Below are 22,107 nucleotides of genomic sequence, written 5' to 3'. Positions count from 1 at the left end.
CTACTTACATAAATTAGATGCATTTAAGAGCATTCATTTACTCACTATTTCAAAATTAAACCTAGGGTGACATTTAAGAGTTTCTATTTTGTATCTAATGCAATGCATTACTCCTTTTATGCATTTATTAGAGTTAATTTTCTTAATGGGTGAATTTTATGCATTACAAGCACTTACTAACTTAGACTTTCAAAAGTCTGGGGATGTCATCTAAAAATGCCTGATTCATATGAGAGAACTCAGAAAAACTAAAGATGTACTAATAAAATGTTAAGAGTGGAGTTAAAATAGACTGAGTTGGAAATGAAATTCCTAGATGATAATGGATGGAGAATATTGAAAAAGAAAAAAAAAAACAATTGGAAATGAGAAGGGGAGAGGAACACTGTTGGAATAATGAAGTGAAAGTCCTAGATTCCAATAATGAACATAGTGAAATCAACATGGACAAGCCAGACATAGGAAATATGAATTACATACAGCCAGGAGCATGGCAAGATATTGGGGGCAAGAGTTAAACCCATCAAATAATATATCAACTGCTATCCTGACAGAGAGGTTTCACTCAACCTGCTGTCAGAGGCCCCTCATCCATTATGATTGCTGCTCACACCTGAATACAAGCTAGCACTCAAGAAACCCACGGCAAAGTATAGCACAACTTGAAGATGCTTGGTAGTTCAGGGAGGCCGAGATGAAGACACCAGCCAGATCTTTAGAAGATGATGACTAGTTTTATTGAATATTGTGTATAATAAGCAATGTTTGCATTGTGTATTCATTACTACTTGAATACTGCATGTGAAATCAGTGGGAGCTGGTTGGTAATTTTTTGGTTTATACTTTTTTTTTGGTCTGCTTCCCCCCAAAATGATAAACTTCCTGAGAGCACAGAACATAGCAGTGTTCTCCCTTCAGTGCCTGCTGTACTATTTGGCACCTGGTGAGTGTTCCATAAATGTGGGCTATAATGTGATATGATAGCTATTCCATAGGACTTGACTACCAGAGTGCATTAATGTTTAATGCAAGAAGAAAAGAGAGAGCGAATACGGAGTTGGGAAGGAGGGCATGAATAATCCCAACTGGAGATTATGGGAAAGGTGTTTGGGGAAGGTGGTAACTGAAATGGCCCCAGGCAGCTTTCGAAAGGCAGCGATTTAAGCACACTGAGGTTACCATGCTGGACTCAGTCCACGTTTCCCCAGAACCACGTAAACAGGGATCAGGAGATCCCTGGGGATGTCATCTAAAAATGCCTGATTCATATGAGAGAACTCAAAAAAACTAAAGATGTACTAATCAAATGTTAAGAGTGGAGTTAAAATAGACTGAGTTGGAAATGAAATTCTAGATGACAATGGATGGAGAAACCTTCTGCTAGAATCATCTTGCCTTCTTTACATTTCCTGAATCCAGGCCGCTTGGAGGATGCCACTGGTACAGCTCTCTTGTGTGATGGCTTTATTATTTTATGCGTGTTCTTCCTTGCCAGTTCCAATACTACTTCTACTTTGCTTACCTGTCTTCCAAAATTGAAGAGATTTTCCCAGAGCTGTCACTCTCGTGAATACATCTAATGAATTCACCGCACAATTTTTGTACTTTATCCATTCTGTTTCATCAAGTCTCATCCATGAATCCATTATGTCTCATGCCTCATCCGGGCTTCCCTGGTGGCTCAGATGGTAAAGAATTTGCCTGCAATGTGGGAGGCCTAAGTTCGATCTCTGGGTCAGGAAGATCCCTTGGAGAAGGAAATGGCACCCCACCACTCCAGTATTCTTGCCTGGAAAATCTCATGGACAGAGGAGCCTGGTGGGCTACGGTCCATCAGGTCACAAAGAGTCAGACACGACTGAGTGACTTCACTTTTCCATCATGTCTCAGGCATAGGGGCCTCTAAGATTCTGCTAGAAAAATACTTTATCCTGCATGTATATATGTAGCGTAAGTCTCATTATTCTGGGAATTACTCACGCTTACCTCTCCTGCAACCAGTCAAAAGGAGGGAATCGGTGCATAATGAATGAGGAGAGAAATGATTTAATTCATAATCTTTTGTTGTTGTTGTTATTGTTGAGTCACTAAGTCGTGTCTGACTCTTCATGACCCCCATGGACTGCAGCGTCCTCCACTATCTCCCAAACTTTGCTCAAATTCATGTCTTTTGAGTTGGTGATGCTATCTAACCATCTTATTCTCTGCCATCCCTTTCTCCTTCTGCCCTCATTTTTCCCCAGCATCAGGGTCTTTTCCAATGGTGTCAGCTCTTCGCATCAAGTGGCCAAAGTATTGGAGCTTCAGCTTCAGCATCAGTCCTTTCAATAAATATTCAGAGTTGATTTCCTTTAGGATTAACTGGCTTGATCTCCTTGTAGTTCAAGGGACTTTCAAAAGTCTTCTCCAGCACCACAGTTTGAAAGCATCAGATTCATAGTCTTGCCTGTTATCAAAGATTTTGAGAAACTGTTTTTGACATGGTTACTGACATAAATGAGAACACTGTATTTTCATAGTTACATGAATGTCTCTTACTGTCTAAAAATTTCTATTCCAGCTTATTACAGAAATCTGACGTAAGCCAGAAAGATAAATACTAATAGAGTATACTAACGCATATATATGGAACTTAGAAAGATGGTAACGATAACCCCATATGCGAGACAGCAAAAGACACAGACATATAGAACAGTCTTTTGGACTCTGGGGGGGGGGGATGATTTGGGAGAATGGCTTTGAAATATGTATAATATCATATAAGAAATGAATTGCCAGTCCAGGTTCAATGCAGGATACAGGAAGCTTGGGGCTGGTGCACTGGGATGACCCAGAGGGATGGTATGGGGAGGGAGGTGGGAGGCAGGTTCAGGATGGGGAGCATGGGTACACCCGTGGTGGATTCATGTTGATGTATGGCAAAACCAATACAATATTGTAAAGTAATTAGCCTCCAATTAAAATAAATAAATTTAAATTAAAAAAAAGAACTCAAAAGCGAAACCAAGTAGCTGTAAGTAAGAAGATAAAGAATAAAGTAGCTTGAGCAGCTCATACTGCTATTGCTGCTAAGTCATGTCAGTCATGTCCGACTCTATGCGACCCCATAGACGGCAGCCCACCAGGCTCCCCCCGGTCCCTGGGATTCTCCAGGCAAGAACACTGGAGTGGATTGCCGTTTTCTTCTCCAGGGCATGAAAGTGAAAAGTGAAAGTGATGTTGCTCAGTTGACTCCGACTCTCCGCGACCCCATGGACTGCAGCCTACCAGTCTCTTCCGTCCATGGGATTTCCCAGGATAACAACATAGAAATGCCGTTGTTTTGCATTTTATCAGCAACCTAAATATGCAGGTATGAAAAACCTATGGTTAGTTAAAAAAATCTTTCTCCTCACCAGCTTTGCAAATTTTCCACCCTATATCCACAGGGACCGTGTGCTCTTGTTGTTCAGTCACTCAGTTGTGTCGGACTCTTTGCGACCCCACGGACCACAGCATGCCAGGCTTCCCCGTCCTTCACTGTCTCCTGGAACTTGCTCAACTCTGGGACAGTGTGGAGAGGGAATAAAAGTCTCTTTGGGGATTTACAGTATTTACAGCCAATATTATATTGGCTCTTAAAATTACAACCTGGATTCTACCAATGAAAAAAACATTGGAAGTACAAACAAATGTGTGTAAACAGCCTATTTTTCAAAATAGAATCAACCTATTGCCATCTCTTCCTAGAGTGCGACCTTGTTTTGAGGCTCTGCTTCTTGAATTTAGATCTGAAAGACAATTTTAAGCTTCTAGCTGCCCTTTCTTAGTCGATCCAAAAAGAGTCATGGAAATAATTATTAAGCTGGATAATTATTTTACAAAATAGAAGGTGCCTTCCTTATCCATTTACATTTCAGGGCCGTTGGTTACTTCTCTGAATACTAATCATGGTGTTCAGCCTTGATCACTTGTTTTAAGGTAAAAGGTCAACCAAAGGGATGGAAGGAGGGCTGCAGACATTTGCAATGTAAAATAAACCTTCCACAGAAGAGTGGAATAATAAATGCAATCTTAAGGTGCTGGGACTTTGCGTTTCAGCCAAATATGTGGAGGAGAACCATGAATGTATCGTTATTAGTTGTCTACTTCTAGAATTGCTATATTAATAGCAAGTTACCCCAGAGCTTCTCTTCAAAGTAGAAATTGTTCTCTAATTGAGAAGTGAGTAAACAGAAGACATTTTATCAGGATTTGGAAACTTCACAGGATTTTTTACCATCTCCATATTTTTTTATTCTCACATTAGAAAAAGTCAGAGTGCTGCAGCCAAGTTTTCTCCTTGCTGTTATGATTTCTGTCTTCACCCAAAGTAGGCTGTTTGGGAGACTGAAGTTTTCCTTTCCTAGTTCTGTGTATCTGGCTTCTGGAAGCATTCAGCTCAAATTCTTCAACAGATGAGGCCCTTTTTTTTTTTTTTTTTAAATCACTGGTGACTCTTTCATTTTAGCATCTCTTGTTTTGCATGGGGATGTAACTCGGTGCATGAATCAGCCTATGAATTGACCCCAAGGTCTCCCTTGCTTTTGGAAGTTCAAAAAAACGTGCGATTGCTGAAAAAATCTGGGATGAGACACAAGAACTAGGCAGACCTCACTGCATCTGTAGTTAGATTGTGTGACTCTACGTTTCATTGAGTTGGGGCTTCCTTTAAATTCTGGAGTTCAGCACTATGGAATGTTAATGGCTGCAGTGGTGAGATGATTTTGAACTTAATGTTTGTCTTCTGGGTCATGACTTGAGGCAAGCCGTGGAAAAGAGGGAATCAGCATGCTGTAAAAATTGCCATGTGTTTTCACAGGGCTCTTCTTACTTCATCCTCAAAACAACTTTGTTATGTAAGTTTTCTTATAATATTCCTTTTGCAGGTTGTAGAAACAGAGGCCTGGTGGGAAGTTGAGCCTGTGACCCGTTGACTCCAGTCTCTGTCTTTGCTTCTCATCACACAGTTTTTCCCATCTTGTGCACAAGGCCCTACTAGCATCATGGCCCTCTTCCCCTTCTCATACTCCTCAAGGGACTTTTAAATTAATTTTTCTATTTTAAAGTTATGGCATATGTTACTGGGTGTCTACTTATAATCCCTCCCTTGCAGAATTCCCCAATTTCGTTTAAGGCAACAGTGAAAATGAATTTCTCATTCTCTTTTGCAGCCAAGAAAAACCATGTCTATTTGGCCCCCCCCAAAAAAGAGCTGAAGTCTGTTGGTGGTATTTCCATGAAAGTTATTATTTCTCAGACATTAGGGACAGATGCTGTCAGCCTTTAACCTCTGATCCTTCCCCTTTATTTCTGCCTTTATAGAGATTGTTCCTCAACTCATACAGGGCAGTAACTGCCTCATCAATACAAAGCTGAAAGTGACATCTTGAGAGTTACTGAAGGAAAAAAGGGTGCTTGAACCTGATGGTATTATATAGCTACTATACCATCCTACGAATCACCTAGTTTGGGATTTCTTAATACAAAGGAAAATAATTTCAGTTGGGTCTCGGTTATATGCAGCTAAAGGCAATTCTGAACCACAAGGCCAACTTTGTAATTAAATTAAATGTACTCTGTAATAAATTATCACTGAGAGGCAGTTAAAAGGAGACTGTTAGGGCTGGAACAGTAGGAATTTAAGTACTATGAGAAAACATTGTGAAGTCAGTGGTCCAGTTATCAACTGCTGTGTAACAAATCATCCTGAACCGTGTGACATTTAGGGAAGTGAAGTCGCTCAGTCGTGTCCAACTCTTTGCGACCCCATGGACTGTAGCCTACCAGGCTCCTCTGTCCATGGGATTTTCCAGGCAAGAGTACTGGAGGGGGTTGCCATTTCCTTCTCCAGCGGTGTGGCATTAGGAATCAGCTCTTACTACGCCGACAACTTCTGAAGAATTTGTCAGGGGAATGGAGAGGAGGTGGAGGAGGGGCAGGAACAGTATCTGGGCTTGGCTTGAAAGGCTCAGGAAGGGTCTTAGAGACTATGAGTTGGAATCATCTGAAGGTTTGGAGGCTGATAGCCTGTCATGGCTATCTTGGAAAATTCAATTTGCTCAGTCATTCAGGGGAATTTACCAAACACACCAAGGAATACTAAATTCTCTTTAGGTTACTTTGGATGAGAACAGAAAGAAAAGACATAAAAAAATAGCAAACACAACCTTTATCTTTTTAGTTCCTTTCAGTTTTATGTGTTTGTGAAAAAGATTTAAGATACTAATGAATAACAGCTTCCCTGTTCCTCTGGGCCAGGCACGATATTAAGCTCTTTACATGCATCGCCACTTTTAATCTTCACAATACTTATGAGGTAAGAATTACTATTCCCAGCTTAGAGATGAGGATCAAAGAGATTGAATAATTTTCCCAGTCTCTAGAAGAGCCGCATTGTTATTCAAATCCAAGTCCTCCAGTCTTTGATGCACTTTTCACTTTCTTCAACTTTCCATCATGTAAAGTAGAAACTGGGCTTTCTAAGTGGCTCAGCAGTAAAGAACCCACCTGCAAGACAGGAGACTTTCAGGAGACACGTGTTCGATCCTTGGAATGGGAAGATGCCCTGGAGAAGGGCCTGGCAACCCACTCCAGTATTCTTGCCTAGGAACCCCCAAGGACAGAGGAGCCTGATGGGCTACAGTCCACGGGGTTGCAAAGAGTCAGACATGACTGAGCGACTAAACAACAACAAACCAGAAACTGCCTATCCCATCACTGCCGCTTTAGCTCGAGATGCTCATGACTGACTGCTTCATCCCAGCTTTCTTGGGGTCAACTCATGGACTCATTCTTCCAGCTGTGCCCCTGGCTTTTCAATAGCCTCTGCTGCCCGCCTGTGGCTCCCTTCATTTTGGACCTTATGCCTTGGGATTTCCAGCTCCGACTGTTCCCCTGTATTCTGAATCCTCACTTGCCTCATGTGGGAACATCCTACTCAGCTATCCCAACTTGGAGGTTACTGGATTGCCCTTTCTTCTGCCTTCTTTTTGGGGAGGAATTTAGACATAGGTAATTGACTGGATAAGAGAACTTTGTTTGAAAATTGGCAGCTTGCTTTCTCCTGTTCATTTATAAAGAAGCCAAGTGTCTTTCATAGAATGGTATGGTTTTATTGCCAAGCAGTAGGAACAGGCTTAAGTAGCAGCTGCATGTATGGGTTTAAAATTGTCAGAAAAATGTTTTGGAGGAGTGCTCTCAAACTTTTAAGTAACATATGAATCACCTGGAGATTGTGCTAAAATACAGATAAGAGGACTCACATTAGGTTTGCATGAAATCTGAGATTCTGTGTTTCTAACCAGCCAGTCCTGCAGGTCCTTGGACCACAGGTTGAGTTGCCTCGCTCTAGGACAGATTCTCACCCTTGGCTGTATATTGCACTTGGTGGGGGTGGGGGTGGGGTTAAAAAAAAGACTGATGCCTTCGCACAGCACTAGCGATTCTGATTTAATTGATCTGAATGTGGCCTGGAGACAGGATTTTGAAAGTGTCTCCAGGTAATTCTAGTGTGTTGCTGAAGTTAAGAACCACTCTTCTAGAGGGTTGTGCTCATTCACTTATGAAACGATTTTATGTGTACCTATTGTGTTCCAGGCTCAGTAGTGAGGTGCTAGGGAGAAAACAGTATATAAGAAAGATGCAGAATCAAGAAGGAGAAATATAGTAAATAGAAAAACAAACTCCTAATAAGATGTCTTAATTCAATTTAAATAAACAATGTGATTTCATGTAGGAAGCACTATCTCAATGGAAAGAAAACCAGGTCTGAAGGTGTTAGTGGCAGGCTCCTACATATTTTTGACAAACATAAATTATACTAATACTTTAAGAATTATAAAATTGTCCATATCCTTGGATGCAATAACTTCCCTCTTAACTTTGGAGAGACAAGAAAAGATAGAAGGGGGAACTATGCATTGACACATAATTGAAAGCAACAGTAGGGAAATAGAAAATTAGTTATGAATCAAAAGCTCTTAGCAAACACGGGTGGCCTCAGATAGAGATAAATATTTGCAGAGAGAGCAAGACCAATGCCTTCATCATAAGTTGACTTAAATCAAATTTATCCTATTAATTATGAGATAGACCATAAAGAAAAAAAAATGAATGGCATTCTTTTCACCTGGTGAAATGAGAGAGCTTAGGTTCAGAAAGCTTTAGGACCTCCTTCAAGTCACGCAGCTATTTAGCAGGAGGCTCAAGGCTAGAGCCCTACAATCTAGTACTTGGCCTCAGCTCACTGGAGACACCTGTAAAGTAAGAGCCATGGTACAAGAGACAAGTTAATGTCTTGATTCTTAATCTTGAGCTCTTTCCCTTCCCTGTACACTTTCCTGCTTTGCACACAGAAGATCACCTGATTGAGCCAACTGAATACTTCCTCTGAAAAAGAAATGTGAAATTTGTGTTACACATAGGGCCTATATATTTCCCTTACAAAGTAGTTCATGCCTGGTGGTAAAGAGTTAAACAAAAAGAAAAAAAAAAGCATGAATTAAAAAAAAAAAATCCGACCATCCATATAAGGCCTTCTCATTGCTATAATGATATCAGTTGCAACAAGTCCAAGGCCCGACCTCATTACAAGGGTTTAATTGCATTGTTACACAGTCTCACTTCTCCTTTCTGGCCTCTTTCTCTTTATGACAGCTTTAGAAAGAAATTTCAGCTCAAGGTCAAAGGAAATTAATTACTGCTTTCTTAATCTGTGCTCATCTACATTTAGAAAACTTTGGGCTTTCTACCAGCATATTCTTGTCTCCTATTTGTACAGACCCAAACTTATAAAAGTAACACCTCAGACCTTTGTTAAAAAAAAAAAAGTGCACAAAAGCACTTGAACGGCACATATTTAATGTGTGGATCACATTCCAAGAAAGCGCCAGGTGTAGAAGAGAAATTCCTTCCATTTTAGCAAAGGTTGCAGTGCTTTAAAAGTTGAGAATTATCGTACATAGAAAATTGCACCGAATAATTAGACTAGAGGCTATTAAACTGGAGTGTTAATAATGGTAATCTAGTAATACCAGTAAAAAAGAATGATCTAAGATAAAAGGAGCATGAGTGACTATATCGATTGGTAATAGAATGACGTAGTTACAGATTTAAATGTGGCTTTCTGTGGAGCATCTCTATCTGCAGTTGGTTTAAACATTAGGAGGAACTGATCGTTTTCATTGTTGCACTAAAATTTAAAATGTCCCTTCTTTTCCTTTCTTATTTCTTCATTGGCATGGGAGATGCCTAATCAATGGATGTAAGTCAATGAATATAAAGATCATATATTAATGCATATATAGCAGCAGCAGCAGCAGCAGCATGGACTCTAGGAAGATGGTACCAACGATCCTACATACAGGGCAGCAAAGAAGACACAGACATGAAGAACAGACTTTTGGACTCAGTGGAAGAAGGAAAAGGTGGGGTGATTTGAGAGAATAGCGTTGAAACATATACATTGCCAGATGAAAAATGGATAACCAGTGCAAGCTTGATGTACGAAGCAGGGCACCCAAAGCCCATTCTCTGAGACAACCTGCAGGGACGGGGTGGGCAGGGAGGCAGGAGGGGCAGTTCAGGATGGACATGACACATGTGTACCTGTGGCTGGTTCATATTGATATATGGCAAAAACCATCACAATATTGTAATTATCCTTCAATTAAAATAAATTTAAAAAAAGAATTGGAAGCCTAGGTTCTATAGGTAATCAACAAATATAAATGTTAAGTCAGGGAGGGATGATTACAAAGACCTCTACCTGGGTGTGTCTGTTGCCTATCAAGGGTACCTCTTCAGGCCTGATAATGGCAGGAATCAGGAGGTCTGCATTCTAGAAGCAATTCTGGTGCTAGCCAGCCATAGGGTTGGGTGGCTCATTCATCTATTGACAGGTCATTTACCTATCGGTAGAACCTTTACTTCCCTTTATCCACATGAAATAGTGGGGCTAGATACTCTCTTGGAGAAGACAATGACACACCGCTCCAGTACTCTTGCCTGGAAAATTCCATGGATGGAGGAATCTGGTAGGCTGCAGTCCATGGGTTCACTAAGAGTCGGACACAACTGAGCAGCTTCACTTTCACTTTTCACTTTTATGCATTGGAGAAGGAAATGGCAACCCACTCCAGTGTTCTTGCCTGGAGAATCCCAGGGACGGGGGAGCCTGGTGGGCTGCCATCTCTGGGGTCACACAGAATCGGACACGACTGAAGCGACTTAGCAGCAGCAGCAGCAGATACTCTCTAAAGCACCTTCAAGATTTAAGATCCTCTGTGCTCGTTAGTTTCAGATAAAGACAGCAGCTAAAGTAAGAAGTGGTACTTATACTACAGAAATCAAGCATGCCTCTGGGGTCTCAGCTTCCCTGGTGGCTCAGCTGGTAAAGAATCTGCCTGCAATGCAGGAGACCTGGGTTCGATACCTGGATTGGAAAGATCCCCTGGAGAAGGGGAAGGCTACCCACTCCAGTATTCTGGCCTGGAGAATTCCATGGACTGTATAGAGTCCGCAAAGTGCCAGACACAACTGAGCGACTTTCACTTCCACTTTCGGGGGTCTCAACCCTAGTTCATTACTTACAGTTGGATGACTTTGGGCAAGTTTCTCAAGCTCCCATTTTCATTTGCTTCCTATGTCCTTGGAAACCATGTAGCAGATTTGTTACAAAAATCACATGCTTACAAATTCCCATCATTAATTCAGCACCTGACTAGGTAGGATTTATTGGTCTCCAGCTAGACAGAAGTGACTCATTGTAGGCAACTCAATGAAAAATAAAATGTACTGAGAGGATGCAGGTAAGTGTTGGAATCAATGGAAGTCTGAACTGTCAAGTTTCCAGAGCAGTGGCCTAATTTTAACATGCATAAAAATAACCTGGGGGTCTTGTTGAATGCATAAGCTAAATCTAGACTGCAGCCTGAAAGATACTGCATTTCTAACAAAATCCCAGCTGAGGAAATCCTGCTGGTCCTTTGAGTTTAGGCTTCGAAGGACAAAAGATAAAGGAGCTCCAGGGACCTGAGAATGAACAAGTGATAGGATATTCCCTTTCAGACAAGGGCATCGCTCTCTGCTTGGATTCTCTTTCGTCACCAAGCTCAGTATTAACGCGTCTGGGAGAATCCGCTGGCCTCAGATTGGCTCACCACTCTGCCACATACTCTGAGCTAGTAGAGGATAGGGGATAGACCGACAGTTCCACTAAGCTGGTCTGCACCAGGGGAGGTCAGAGTCCCTAAAGCAATAGTTCTCAAAATGTGGTCCCCAGGCCAGCAGTAAATACAAATTCTAAAAAGCCATCACAACTCTGTTATGTATACCTGTGGCGGATTCATTTTGATATTTGGCAAATCTAATACAGTTATGTAAAGTTTAAAAATAAAATAAAATTAAAAAAAAAAAAACAAAGTAGGGAAAAAAAATAAATAAAAAAATAAAATAAAAAAAAAAAAAAAAAGAAGAAGGGACAAATGTTGGAAGATGCTATGAATCGAATTGTGTGCTCCTAAAATTCATATATCGAAACCGTAACCTCCAATGTGACTGTATTTGGAGACAGGGCCTGTGAGGCGGTGATAAGAGTTAAATGAGGTCATCAGGGTAGGGTTCTAATCAGATAGGGTTTGTGCCCTCTAATCAGAGGGCACATCAGAGATTTTTCCACCATGTGAAGACCCAGCAAGAAAGTGGCTGACTGCAAGCCAGGAGGTAAACCAGCAGGAAACGAATGGGCCAGAATGTTGAGCTTGGGATTTTCAGCCTCCAGAACCACGAGAGGTAAATCTCTGTTTATTAAGTCACCCAACATGTGATTTTGGTTGTAGCAGCCTGATCAGACTAATACAGAGGGCAAAGGTAATATATTCAGGAAGATCTCCTGGATGAAGAAATGGCAACCCACTCCAATATTCTTGCCTAGAAAATCCCATGGACAGAGGAGCCTGGGGGGCTATAGTCCATGGGGTTGCAAAGAGTCAGACATGACTTAGTATCTGAGCACACACACATAGAGGGTTACTATGACCCAAGCTGTGAGATAAGCGGTTAGTCAGTATGAACAAAGATTCACACAGATGGCCTTGTATGACCATTGTTTTCTTAAACATAATTTTTTATTTATTTTTTTGTTCACCAAACATGTATTAAGTTCTACAGGCACAAGACCTGTGAATTCAAAGTTAAGTAAGAGGAGGCCCCTGCCTTGATGATGCTTAGAGTCTGGTGGGGAAGATAGAGGAATGATTAATACCCAGAGTTTAATATGAAAGTGGTTTGAGAAAGATGTAGCTGTGCAGGGGTTTTCATTATTTCTGGAGTAAGAATGTGGTCAGCTAATTGTGCTTTGGTGAGTGAAACTAAATAGGGTTAATACAAAGATCTACATCTAGGAGGAAGGTGCAGCAAAGGAGGCAGCCCACAAGTCAGCCTGGAGGTTGGTGTATGTTCAGATGTAATGAACACATAATTCTGCAAGATTCCAGAGGGGCATTTCCTTTTGAGGAATGGCTAGAGTTAAAAATAGCAGGAGCCAAAGTATTAGGGTCTTCCGTACTCATCTTTACTTCAGTCTAAATCTTGAGGTAGTGTATGTGAAGTAGACTTTGATGAAAGTTGACCTACTATTTGGATAATAGGAAAAGTACATTATAGTTTGAAAAATACTGCTTTGGGAGACCTCAGTGTTTTGTCTCTCCCTCAGTTCTATCAGATCAGTTCAGTAGCTCAGCTGTGTCTGACTCATTGCAACCCCATGGGCTATAGCACACCAGGCCTCCCTGTCCATCACCAACTCCTGAAGCTTGCTCAAATTCATGTCCATTGAGTCAGTGATGCCATCCAACCATCTCATCCTCTGTCATCCTTTTCTCCTCCTGCCTTCAATCTTTCCCAGCATCAGGGTCTTTTTCAATGAGTCAGTTCTTTGCATCAGGTGGCCAAAATATTGGAGCTTCAGCTTTAGCATCAGTTCTTCCAATGAATATTCAGGACTGATTTTCTTTAGGATGGACTGGTTGGATCTCCTTGCAGTCCAAGGGACTCTCAAGAGTCTTCTCCAACACCACAGTTGAAAAGCACTGATTCTTTGGTGCTCTGTTTTTTTATGGTCCAACTTTCACATCCATACATGACCACTGGAAAAACCATAGCCTTGACTAGATGGACCTTTGTCAGCAAAGTAATATCTTTGCTTTTTAATATGCTATCTAGTTGGTCATAGCTTTTCTTCCAAGGAGCAAGCATCTTTTAATTTCATGGTGAGGTCATCATCTGCAGTGATTTTGGAGCCTAAGAAAATAAAGTTTGTCACTGTTTCCATTGTTTCCCCATCTATTTGCCATGAAGTGATGGGACCAGATGCCATGATCTTAGTATTTTGAATGCTGAGTTTTAAGCCAGCTTTTTCACTGTCCTCTTTCACTTTCATCAAGAGGCTGTTTAGTTCCTCTTTGCTTTCTTCCATAAGGGTGGTGTCATCTGCATATCTGAGGTTATTGACATTTCTCCTGGCACTCTTGATTCCAGCTTGTGCTTCATCCAGCACAGCATCCCACATGATGTACTCTGCATATAAGTTAAACAATCAGGGTGACACTGTACAGCCTTAAAGTGTTCCTTTCCCAATTTTGAACTCAATCCTATAAGCCTACCCTAATCCTCTCAATACATTTTCCTTCAAATTTCCGAAAATATTCTATAGCTGGCTGCAAACAATCTTAATATGATCAGAACAAATAATGTACAGGTGTGCTAAGATTCAATTAGGGTTACTAGTGTTTATTGCTATGACCACAGAGTTTCGCTGTGTACTTTCAGTAGGGTAGAGAGTGTGGTAAAGACTTTGCACTGTTGGACAAAATGTTGAGTATGATCAAGTACGATGTTGAGTATGAGCAGGTCCGGTCACCCGCCCCAGGCAGACTGAGAAACTGTTCAGAGAACCAGCCTGATCATCCACTCCGTGACTATAGATTGAAATACATGAAAGAAATGGGGTGGATGGGCTGGTATTGGAGATTTGAAAAAAGGTGGCCACATCAAGAGTAGGGTGGGGATGGAATAGATTGCAACCCACCTTTGACATGACAAGGAAGTGTGAGTTCAGTTAGGCAGGTGTGGTAGGAAAAAGACTATTTGCACAAGTAACAGTGAGGCAGATAAAACTATAAAAGAAGTAACATGACATTGTAAAGATGTTTGGGGAATGGATTATATACTTTTGTAACGATAAGAGTAAGCTTCATGGAAGAGGTGAAATTTGAGCTGAGTGTTGAGGAGAGGTCAAAATCACCTCTTGGAGGCTGGTGTGGCTGGTGGTCAGGCAGAGAACAAGACAAGGTCCAGAAATGGAAGGATATTTTTGTTGCCCAACAGGGAGTTGTTCGGATGAAACCTGGAAAAAGTGGGAGATAATACAATCTTGGATCAGATGGTAAAGAGTCTTGGATGTCATTATAAGGTGTGTGGATTACAGTCTGGGCTAAGGGACATTGCTGGGGTTTCTAACTTGGGCACTGATATGATCCATACCAGTCTTCTCAACTTTCTCAGGCCATGATATAGATACATGGTGACAACTTGTGTATGTTACATTGGAGGAGATGATGAGGCAGCTTCTATCAGAGGCAGATACTCTGGGAGCTTCCAATTCTGATCTTCAAGATCTGAGCATTATGAGGATGAATATGTTCAGTACATCTGGAGCAAACTCATCACTAACTGGTTGCCTGCTATGCACCAGACACTATTTAGTTTTGGGGATACCAAGTGGACAAAACAGAAAATTTCCTACGTCTTAACAGGAGAAGCAGACAAGAAGTAAAAGAACAATTCAATGATAATGTCAGATAGTGATAGACACCAGGTAGAAAAATAAAGCAGAATAAAGGAAAGAAAACTGTGGTAGGCAGTGTTCTTCTCTGGGAATGTGACATTAACAATTTTCTGAGTGAAGGGATGGAATTAGTTAAAGCTCTGGAAGAAGAATATTGTAGTTAGAGGGAACAAGGAACCACAAGAAGAAACATGAAGAGTGAAGCAGAGATGGTAAGGGAGGAAGTCGGAGTTGTAATCAAGGTCAGAACATGTAGAGTTTGGCAGCTTCTGGTAAGAAGTTCATTTAAAAAATAATGGAAAGACAGTAGTGACTTTTGTGCAGAATGATGTCAGTATTATGTTTTTAAGAGCATTTGAGTGCTATTCAGAGAATAGACTATAATGGTTAAGAGAGGAAGCAGAGACAGCTTTCCAAGTCTATGCCCATGATCCAGATCTCTTTAGGTTGTTAGTAGTGGGAGTGGAAAGAATTTAGCAAATGCTTTGAAAGGAACAGAGGGGAAGTGAAATTGTAATATGAGACGAAGGGGGAAGTCTGAGTGTAAAGTGTTTTTACACTTTTGGCCTGAATACTAGATGAATACTGAGATGTGGAGGTCTGAGGGCTGAGTGGATTTAAGGTAAATTCTGAAGTGTCTTTTAGATATCCAAATGGAAATGTTAAGTCAGCGGTTTGGATATATAAATCTGAGAGACAGAAGAAAAGAGAAATGAATGAATGGATGAATGAATGGATTTTGTAATCTATTTTCATAGTATTTAAATCAAAGAACAGAATGAAAGAAACTAGTAGAAAGTGAAAATAAAAAAGAAAAGAAGGGGGAAAGGGAACAACATTTGTTTCCTTTCTGCTAATTGTTAAGCTTTACGCTCGTACAGATGCTTTTCCTTATATCATGAGGTAGAAGCAATTGAGTGACTTCACTTTCACTTTTCGCTTTCATGCATTGGAGAAGGAAATGGCAACCCACTCCAGTGTTCTTGCCTGGAGAATCCCAGGGACGTGGGAGTCTGGTGGGCTGCCGTCTCTGGGGTCACACAGAGTCGGACACGACTGAAGTGACTTAGCAGCAGCAGGAGCATCAGTATTGAGGACATGGAGACTCAAAGTTATTAAGCAGCTCAAAGTTGTACAGAAAGTAAATGGAATAACTGGAATTCGGTCCTCAATCTTCCTGAGTTCTAGTTTACGTAACAACTTAGTCCACAGGTAAAATAGCTGTGAACCGATTAGCGATGGTGGCTTGGGTAGGACAAAGCATGTCACGGGAGCAGTTAAGGATGAGATGGAGATTTAAAGCTTGAGCAACCAACAAAATGGTGAAAGATGAAACTGGAGAAGTCAATGCTTTGCCTGAAATCAAAGACGAGAACTTCATGCTTGTTCCTTAAGTCACCTTGCCAAGATATGAAATGGTGGAGTCATGACAAGATGGAAAGGAAATGCATGTATGGCAGGGATGTGTCATGCAGCTGGATTAGGACTCACTGATAGTTGATGCTTGGTTCACTGATGCTTATCCTATATGGGGTCCTTGAAATTGCCCATTCTGAAGGCAGAGACTAAGTTTCTGCTGCAAAACAGTGTCCCATGGCTTAGCAATGTCTTACAATTTGTAAGGAGATCCAAAACTCTGAAGAAAATTCCATCTACCTTGGCTTCAAAGGACATTTTCAACATTTTGGAGTAATCTGGTAAAACCTGGGTAAAATGATTTATTTATTGGTATGATACACTTTCTGTGTTAGCATACGGTTGCTCAATGCATAAACATGCTGTGACTCTCTGCATTCTATTCATCAGCTGAATTCCTGCTGCTCACATCTGAGTCAGTCCCCTGGTGGCACCTATGTTTAATGGTGCTCCATTCCACTAATGCTGTCCCCCAGCTGACTTCACAAGCTGACATTTTTATATTACATGCTTGATTATTTAAAGCTGGGCTGTCCAATATGGTAGCCTTTAGCCACATGTGGCTCTTTAAATCTAAATTAATTAAAGTTAAATGAAATTTAAAATTCTACCCCTTGGTCACACAACCCCCATTTCAAGGACTCAGTAGCAACATGTGGCTAGTGCCTACTGTTTTGGATGGAGCATGTCTGGAGTATTTCCATTATCACAGGAAGTTCTATTGGACAGCACTGTTTTAACTTAATGTTCTGCTTATCTGCAGATCCTCTGTTTTGTAACTATCAGTTCTACAAGAACTTAGTTCTTTGTGGTAATTGATCCAAAGATCTCCTCCCAGTCCTCAAGCATACACTTGATGATCAAAGCTGAGTTGATAATGTCATTCAAAATAACCAGCAATAGGAAAGTAGCAGTCAATGGCAGTCAACTTGAATAGTTGACAAAGATTGAGCCAGGAGAAAGTGGCTCTCCAGCAGAACTAAATGAGCATGTGAAGACAGACTGCATCAATGGGAGGAAAGTTTATAAGATCATGACATGATTGTTACATTGGCCTAAGCAGTAGGATCTTTCATTTGATTTTTAACTGATAATTTTGAAGTAGATAGAAAGAACGTGGTATTGGCAGGCACATGTGTGCTAAGTCACTTCAGTCCTGTTCAACTCTTTGCAACTCCATGGACAGCCCTTTGTCCTTGGGATTTCCCAGGCAAGAATGGCAACTGGAGTGGGTTGCCATTTCCTTCTCCAGGAGATCTTCCTGATCCAGGGATCTAACCCGCATCTCTTATGTCTCCTGCATTGGCAGGTGGGTTCTTTACTTCTAGCGCCACATGGTACTAACCCAGGAGAGTGCAAGTGAATCATTTAAACCTTGGAAATATAGGCATGGTTAATACGGGTCAATGAATTTGAAGATTGATTTGCCCGGAATAGAGACTCATATTCTGTAGCAACACCCTTCTTCCCTGCTCCACCCCTCACCTTTCTACCCAGGTCAAAGCTGTCTTAAACATCTAAATGCCAGCCCTCTGAAACCTGCTCTTTTTCATACCCCAAGCACAGTCATTTGCATAATGGTGTTAACACACGGACTGAAATTTTCAGCTCATCTTCAATTCTCACAAATTTGAAGTCAGTTATGAACCACCCTAAACTAGCAGCCTACACTTAATATTTTATGAGTCTCGTCTGGGGGAGAACCAAAGCACAAAACAAGATTGATTTAGAAGTTGAGTTTCAGGGTAATAAATGGAGAATTCTTATGTTTTTTTTTTTTTTTCTTTTTGCAAAAAAAATCAGTTTTTACAGTGAAACTCACAGATTCTGAAATTGAAAATGGTTTTAAAAATGTAAATTAAATTTTGGTTGAAAACTTTTGTGAGACAACTCTTTTCAGGTGGGCTTATATTGTTTAATCACTAAGTCTTGTCTGACTCTTTGCAACCCCGTAGTCTGCAGCACACCAGGTTTCCCTGTCCTTCGCTATCTCCCGGAGCTTGCTCAAACTCATGTCCATTGAGTTGGTGAAGCCATCAAACCATCTCATCCTCTGTCATCCCCTTCTCCTCCCGCCTTCAATCTTTCCCAGCATCAGGGCCTTTTCCAGTGAGTCAGCTCTTGGCATCAGGTGGCTGAAGTATTGGAGCTTCAGCTTCAACATCAGTCCTTCCAGTGAATATTCAAGGTTGATTTCCTGAATGATAGTGGAGTCATTATTCTCAGCTGTTATGTATTAATATTGCTGTTCTTAGCACTTACTGTCATTGATTCTGCACCAAGTGAGGAACCTGAGGCCCAAAGAAGTCACTACTCCAAATTTTATCCCCAGTAAGTGGAAGAGCTAGGATTTGATGAAGGTAGCTCACTGTCTCTCTGTTAGAACATTTTTCCTTATTTTGTAGAAAGTTGAAATCAGGATAAAGAGTAGGGTGACCCAAAGATCACTCAAAGAAGTTCACATTTTTGAGCAGATATGATGATTTGTTAGAATGAAATTACTAGAGAGTCATGGGAGAAAGTAAGCTAGCTTTTCCTGTACCTGTCAGAAAGCAAAGTACACTCATCAAAATATATTAAACATATTTGAATAAAAAGTACCAATTTTTCAGTACTGAGTAGTTTGGTGAATATCCTTGCAACTTATTTTTTTCATGTTCTAACTACTGCTGCTGCTAAGTCACTTCAGTCGTGTCCGACTCTGTGCGACCCCACAGACAGCAGCCCACCAGGCTCCCCCGTCCCTGGGATTCTCCAGGCAAGAACACTGGAGTGGGTTGCCATTTCCTTCTCCAATGCCTGAAAGCGAAAAGTGAAAGTGAAGTCCCTCAGTCATGTCCGACCCTTAGCGACCCCATGGACTGCAGCCCACCAGGTCCCCCATCCATGGGATTTTCCAGGCAAGAGTACTGGAGTGGGGTGCCATTGCCTTCTCCGTCATGTTCTAAAGCAGCAATTAAAAAAAAACTAACACCTCGTAGGTTGCAGTGAGCAGTTGTCTGCTGTTAATGCTAGGTGCAGGAAATAGGAATGGGGAGGGGGAATAAGTAGTTCAAACTGAGAAAAGTTTCATTCCTTTCATTGCATTTTCCCCAGCACGACTCTCCCTGCCCACCACCATTGCCCACAAGCCCCTGCATGCATTCCTTGCTAATAGTTAACCGTTTCCTCGCCCCTGGCTTCCCTTCTCTAGAAGCACATGTCACGTGGTTCGTGCCAACATTTTCCCTTGTCTGGGGCCACACTCGTCTGGGAACTCCTCCGCAGCACCTTTGTGTGTCCCACCAGACACACAGTAGAGTCTCAGTAATGACTTGATGAGTAAATAGATCATTCAGTGTGGTTTGTTGTCATTAGAGATAGATAATTAACTCTGCTCAAAGGTGGTTTTGATCATACGGGCAACAATAGATCATCTGACCCACCCAGGAATCCGGAAAATTTCCCAGCTGTGTTGGGGAGTGTCTGACATTGAGAGTTAGCGCTTTGAGGCTCTTTTCTTGCTTCTGGTGGTCGTCCTGCCGGAAGCAATTCTCTTTGCAAAGGCTTCCTTAACAAACACTTGGCAAGGATGTCAGAATTATCCTAATGGTATACAATAAAATTCTACTTCATAACATCTCTTGCCATCTCTCTCTTGATTTCTCTCTCACTGAACATAGATTTTCGTCTTTTTTTTTTCTTTATTATCTGAAAGAACCTGCAGTACAAAATTAAAGACTATCAAACAAGGGGGTCTGGCCAGGTTAGACATTTTGGCTAAGCAACATAATTCTATCTACTTGCACTGTAATTTTCCCACTTACAGTGATTCAAGATACACAGAATTTCCTGAAAGCCTTTGACCTAGGAAGAAGCTCCAAGGTTTAAATGAATTTCAGTACCAAAAGATCATAGTTATTAATTACAAGCCAATAAGAAATATGTTCAGATTAGAAAATAAGAATTTGAATGACTACACTTGGCTTTAAAATAATGAAAAGAGCTAGTAAATAAAAATTGTAGGGTGATAACCTGGTGGCTGCCTTACAGGTAACTTCACAAATTAAAGGCTAAGACTGCTTCCACGTGAGCTTAGACATAGAATCCAATTCTTTTGACTTCACTTGTAGTGGATTTCCTATTCCCTATAATGTAGGCTTAAAGATTTTCCCTCCTTTTTCAAGTCAATTTTGGATAACTCTTAGTGATTAATATAGCCGGTTTCATCCAGAAATCTCTTAGATTTAATAAAAAATGAATACAATGTCTTCTACTGATGAAAACCAGTTACAGTTAAATGAGAGTTTCTCTTAAGGCTCTCTTTATTTTTGTTACAATATATGATTTGAAATCATACTTTGAAATCTATGATCTTTGGCTTTTGGGTTTCCACCCAGAGCTACATTTGAAGTTAAGTGTCGAGAACAGAAGCCAGTGAAGGGACACCCTTTATTTAAGAAGAAAGACCCACTGACGTCAATAAAGGTTTAAGGGACTAAGCTGAACAGAGGTTAAGGTTCTGAGAATTTCTGGGTCCCCACAGGAAGACTATATAGAAAGAGGATTAACTAAGAGTTAAAACCTACACATAAAGTAATACATCAAACTGTCACAAATAACTCACAGAGAAAGAAAAGGAAAATAGGCTTTTCAACACAAATTGCTTATGCCATTAAGCCTTAAAAATATGAGAAGTCAGGAAACATAAATTAATTGAGGAAACAAAAAAAGATGAGAAATAAGCGTCCTGCAAATGAGTTCCAAAGTTAAATGCAAAAGAATTATTTTTATTTTTTCACCCTTCAAATTTTTGAAATCAAGATGTATCTTATAACTAAAAAATTAATTGCTAGACCTCTTTCTTAGTGATGGATAAAATAATGGCTTATTTTATAATCAGTGATCTCTCTTTTTTTGATATGGACCATTTTTAAAGTCTTTATTGAATTTGTTAAATATTGTTTCTGTTTTTGTTTTGTATTTTTTGGCCATGAGGCATGTTGGATCTTAGCTCTCTGACCAAAGATTGAACTGGCAACCCCTGTATTAGAAGACAACGTGTCAACCAATGGACCACCAGAGAAGTCCCTCAGGGTTTCTTAAATTCACTTAAAGAGAGATTTTTTTGTTTTTGTTTTTATTTTTTTTTTTTTTTTTTTTTTTTTTTTTAATTTTATTTTATTTTTAAACTTTACATAACTGTATTAGATTTGCCAAATATCAAAATGAATCAGAAAAGTCAGTTATAAAGTGTGCATTTAGGAAAGAAAAGTATATAGAGAAAAGTATATATTGATTTTTTTTACTCAGTGATTGAAAAGCAGTCATTCTTTTGGGCAAGACAGGAAGTGTCAGTAAATAGTAAATAACTAATATCACACAGAACATGTTCTCTGACTACAATGCTATAAAGACAAATAAGAAAAAATAGTCAAACAGCCCCCCATATTTGGATTTGTAAGCACTTCTTTAATAATTCATCAGCTAAAGAAGAAAATATAGAGAAAATTAAAATAGATTTAGATGTGAGCACTAAAATAGTAAAGATCAAATTATATGAACTGTAGATAAGACAGTACTTAGAGGGAAATATCCAGCATTATATGTTACATCATAAAGGATAAATGCTGATAATTTTTTAGCTAGGCATTCAGCTAAACAATCTAGAAAAAAGATAGATTAAGAAAATAGTTAAGAAAGGAAACATAGAATTAAAAATAAATAAAAGCGCAAACCAGAAAAATAAAATTAATCAAAAGAGCCTTTATTCATATTGATTGAGGAAAAATATGAACCTGTAATAAGAAAGACAGTATAGAATTAATGTAGATAGAAAAATTGGA

The sequence above is a fragment of the Bubalus kerabau genome, chromosome 19, assembly GCF_029407905.1.
Source record: "Bubalus kerabau isolate K-KA32 ecotype Philippines breed swamp buffalo chromosome 19, PCC_UOA_SB_1v2, whole genome shotgun sequence".
Taxonomy (NCBI): Eukaryota; Metazoa; Chordata; class Mammalia; order Artiodactyla; family Bovidae; genus Bubalus; species Bubalus kerabau.
This window is presented reverse-complemented; position numbering follows the sequence as displayed.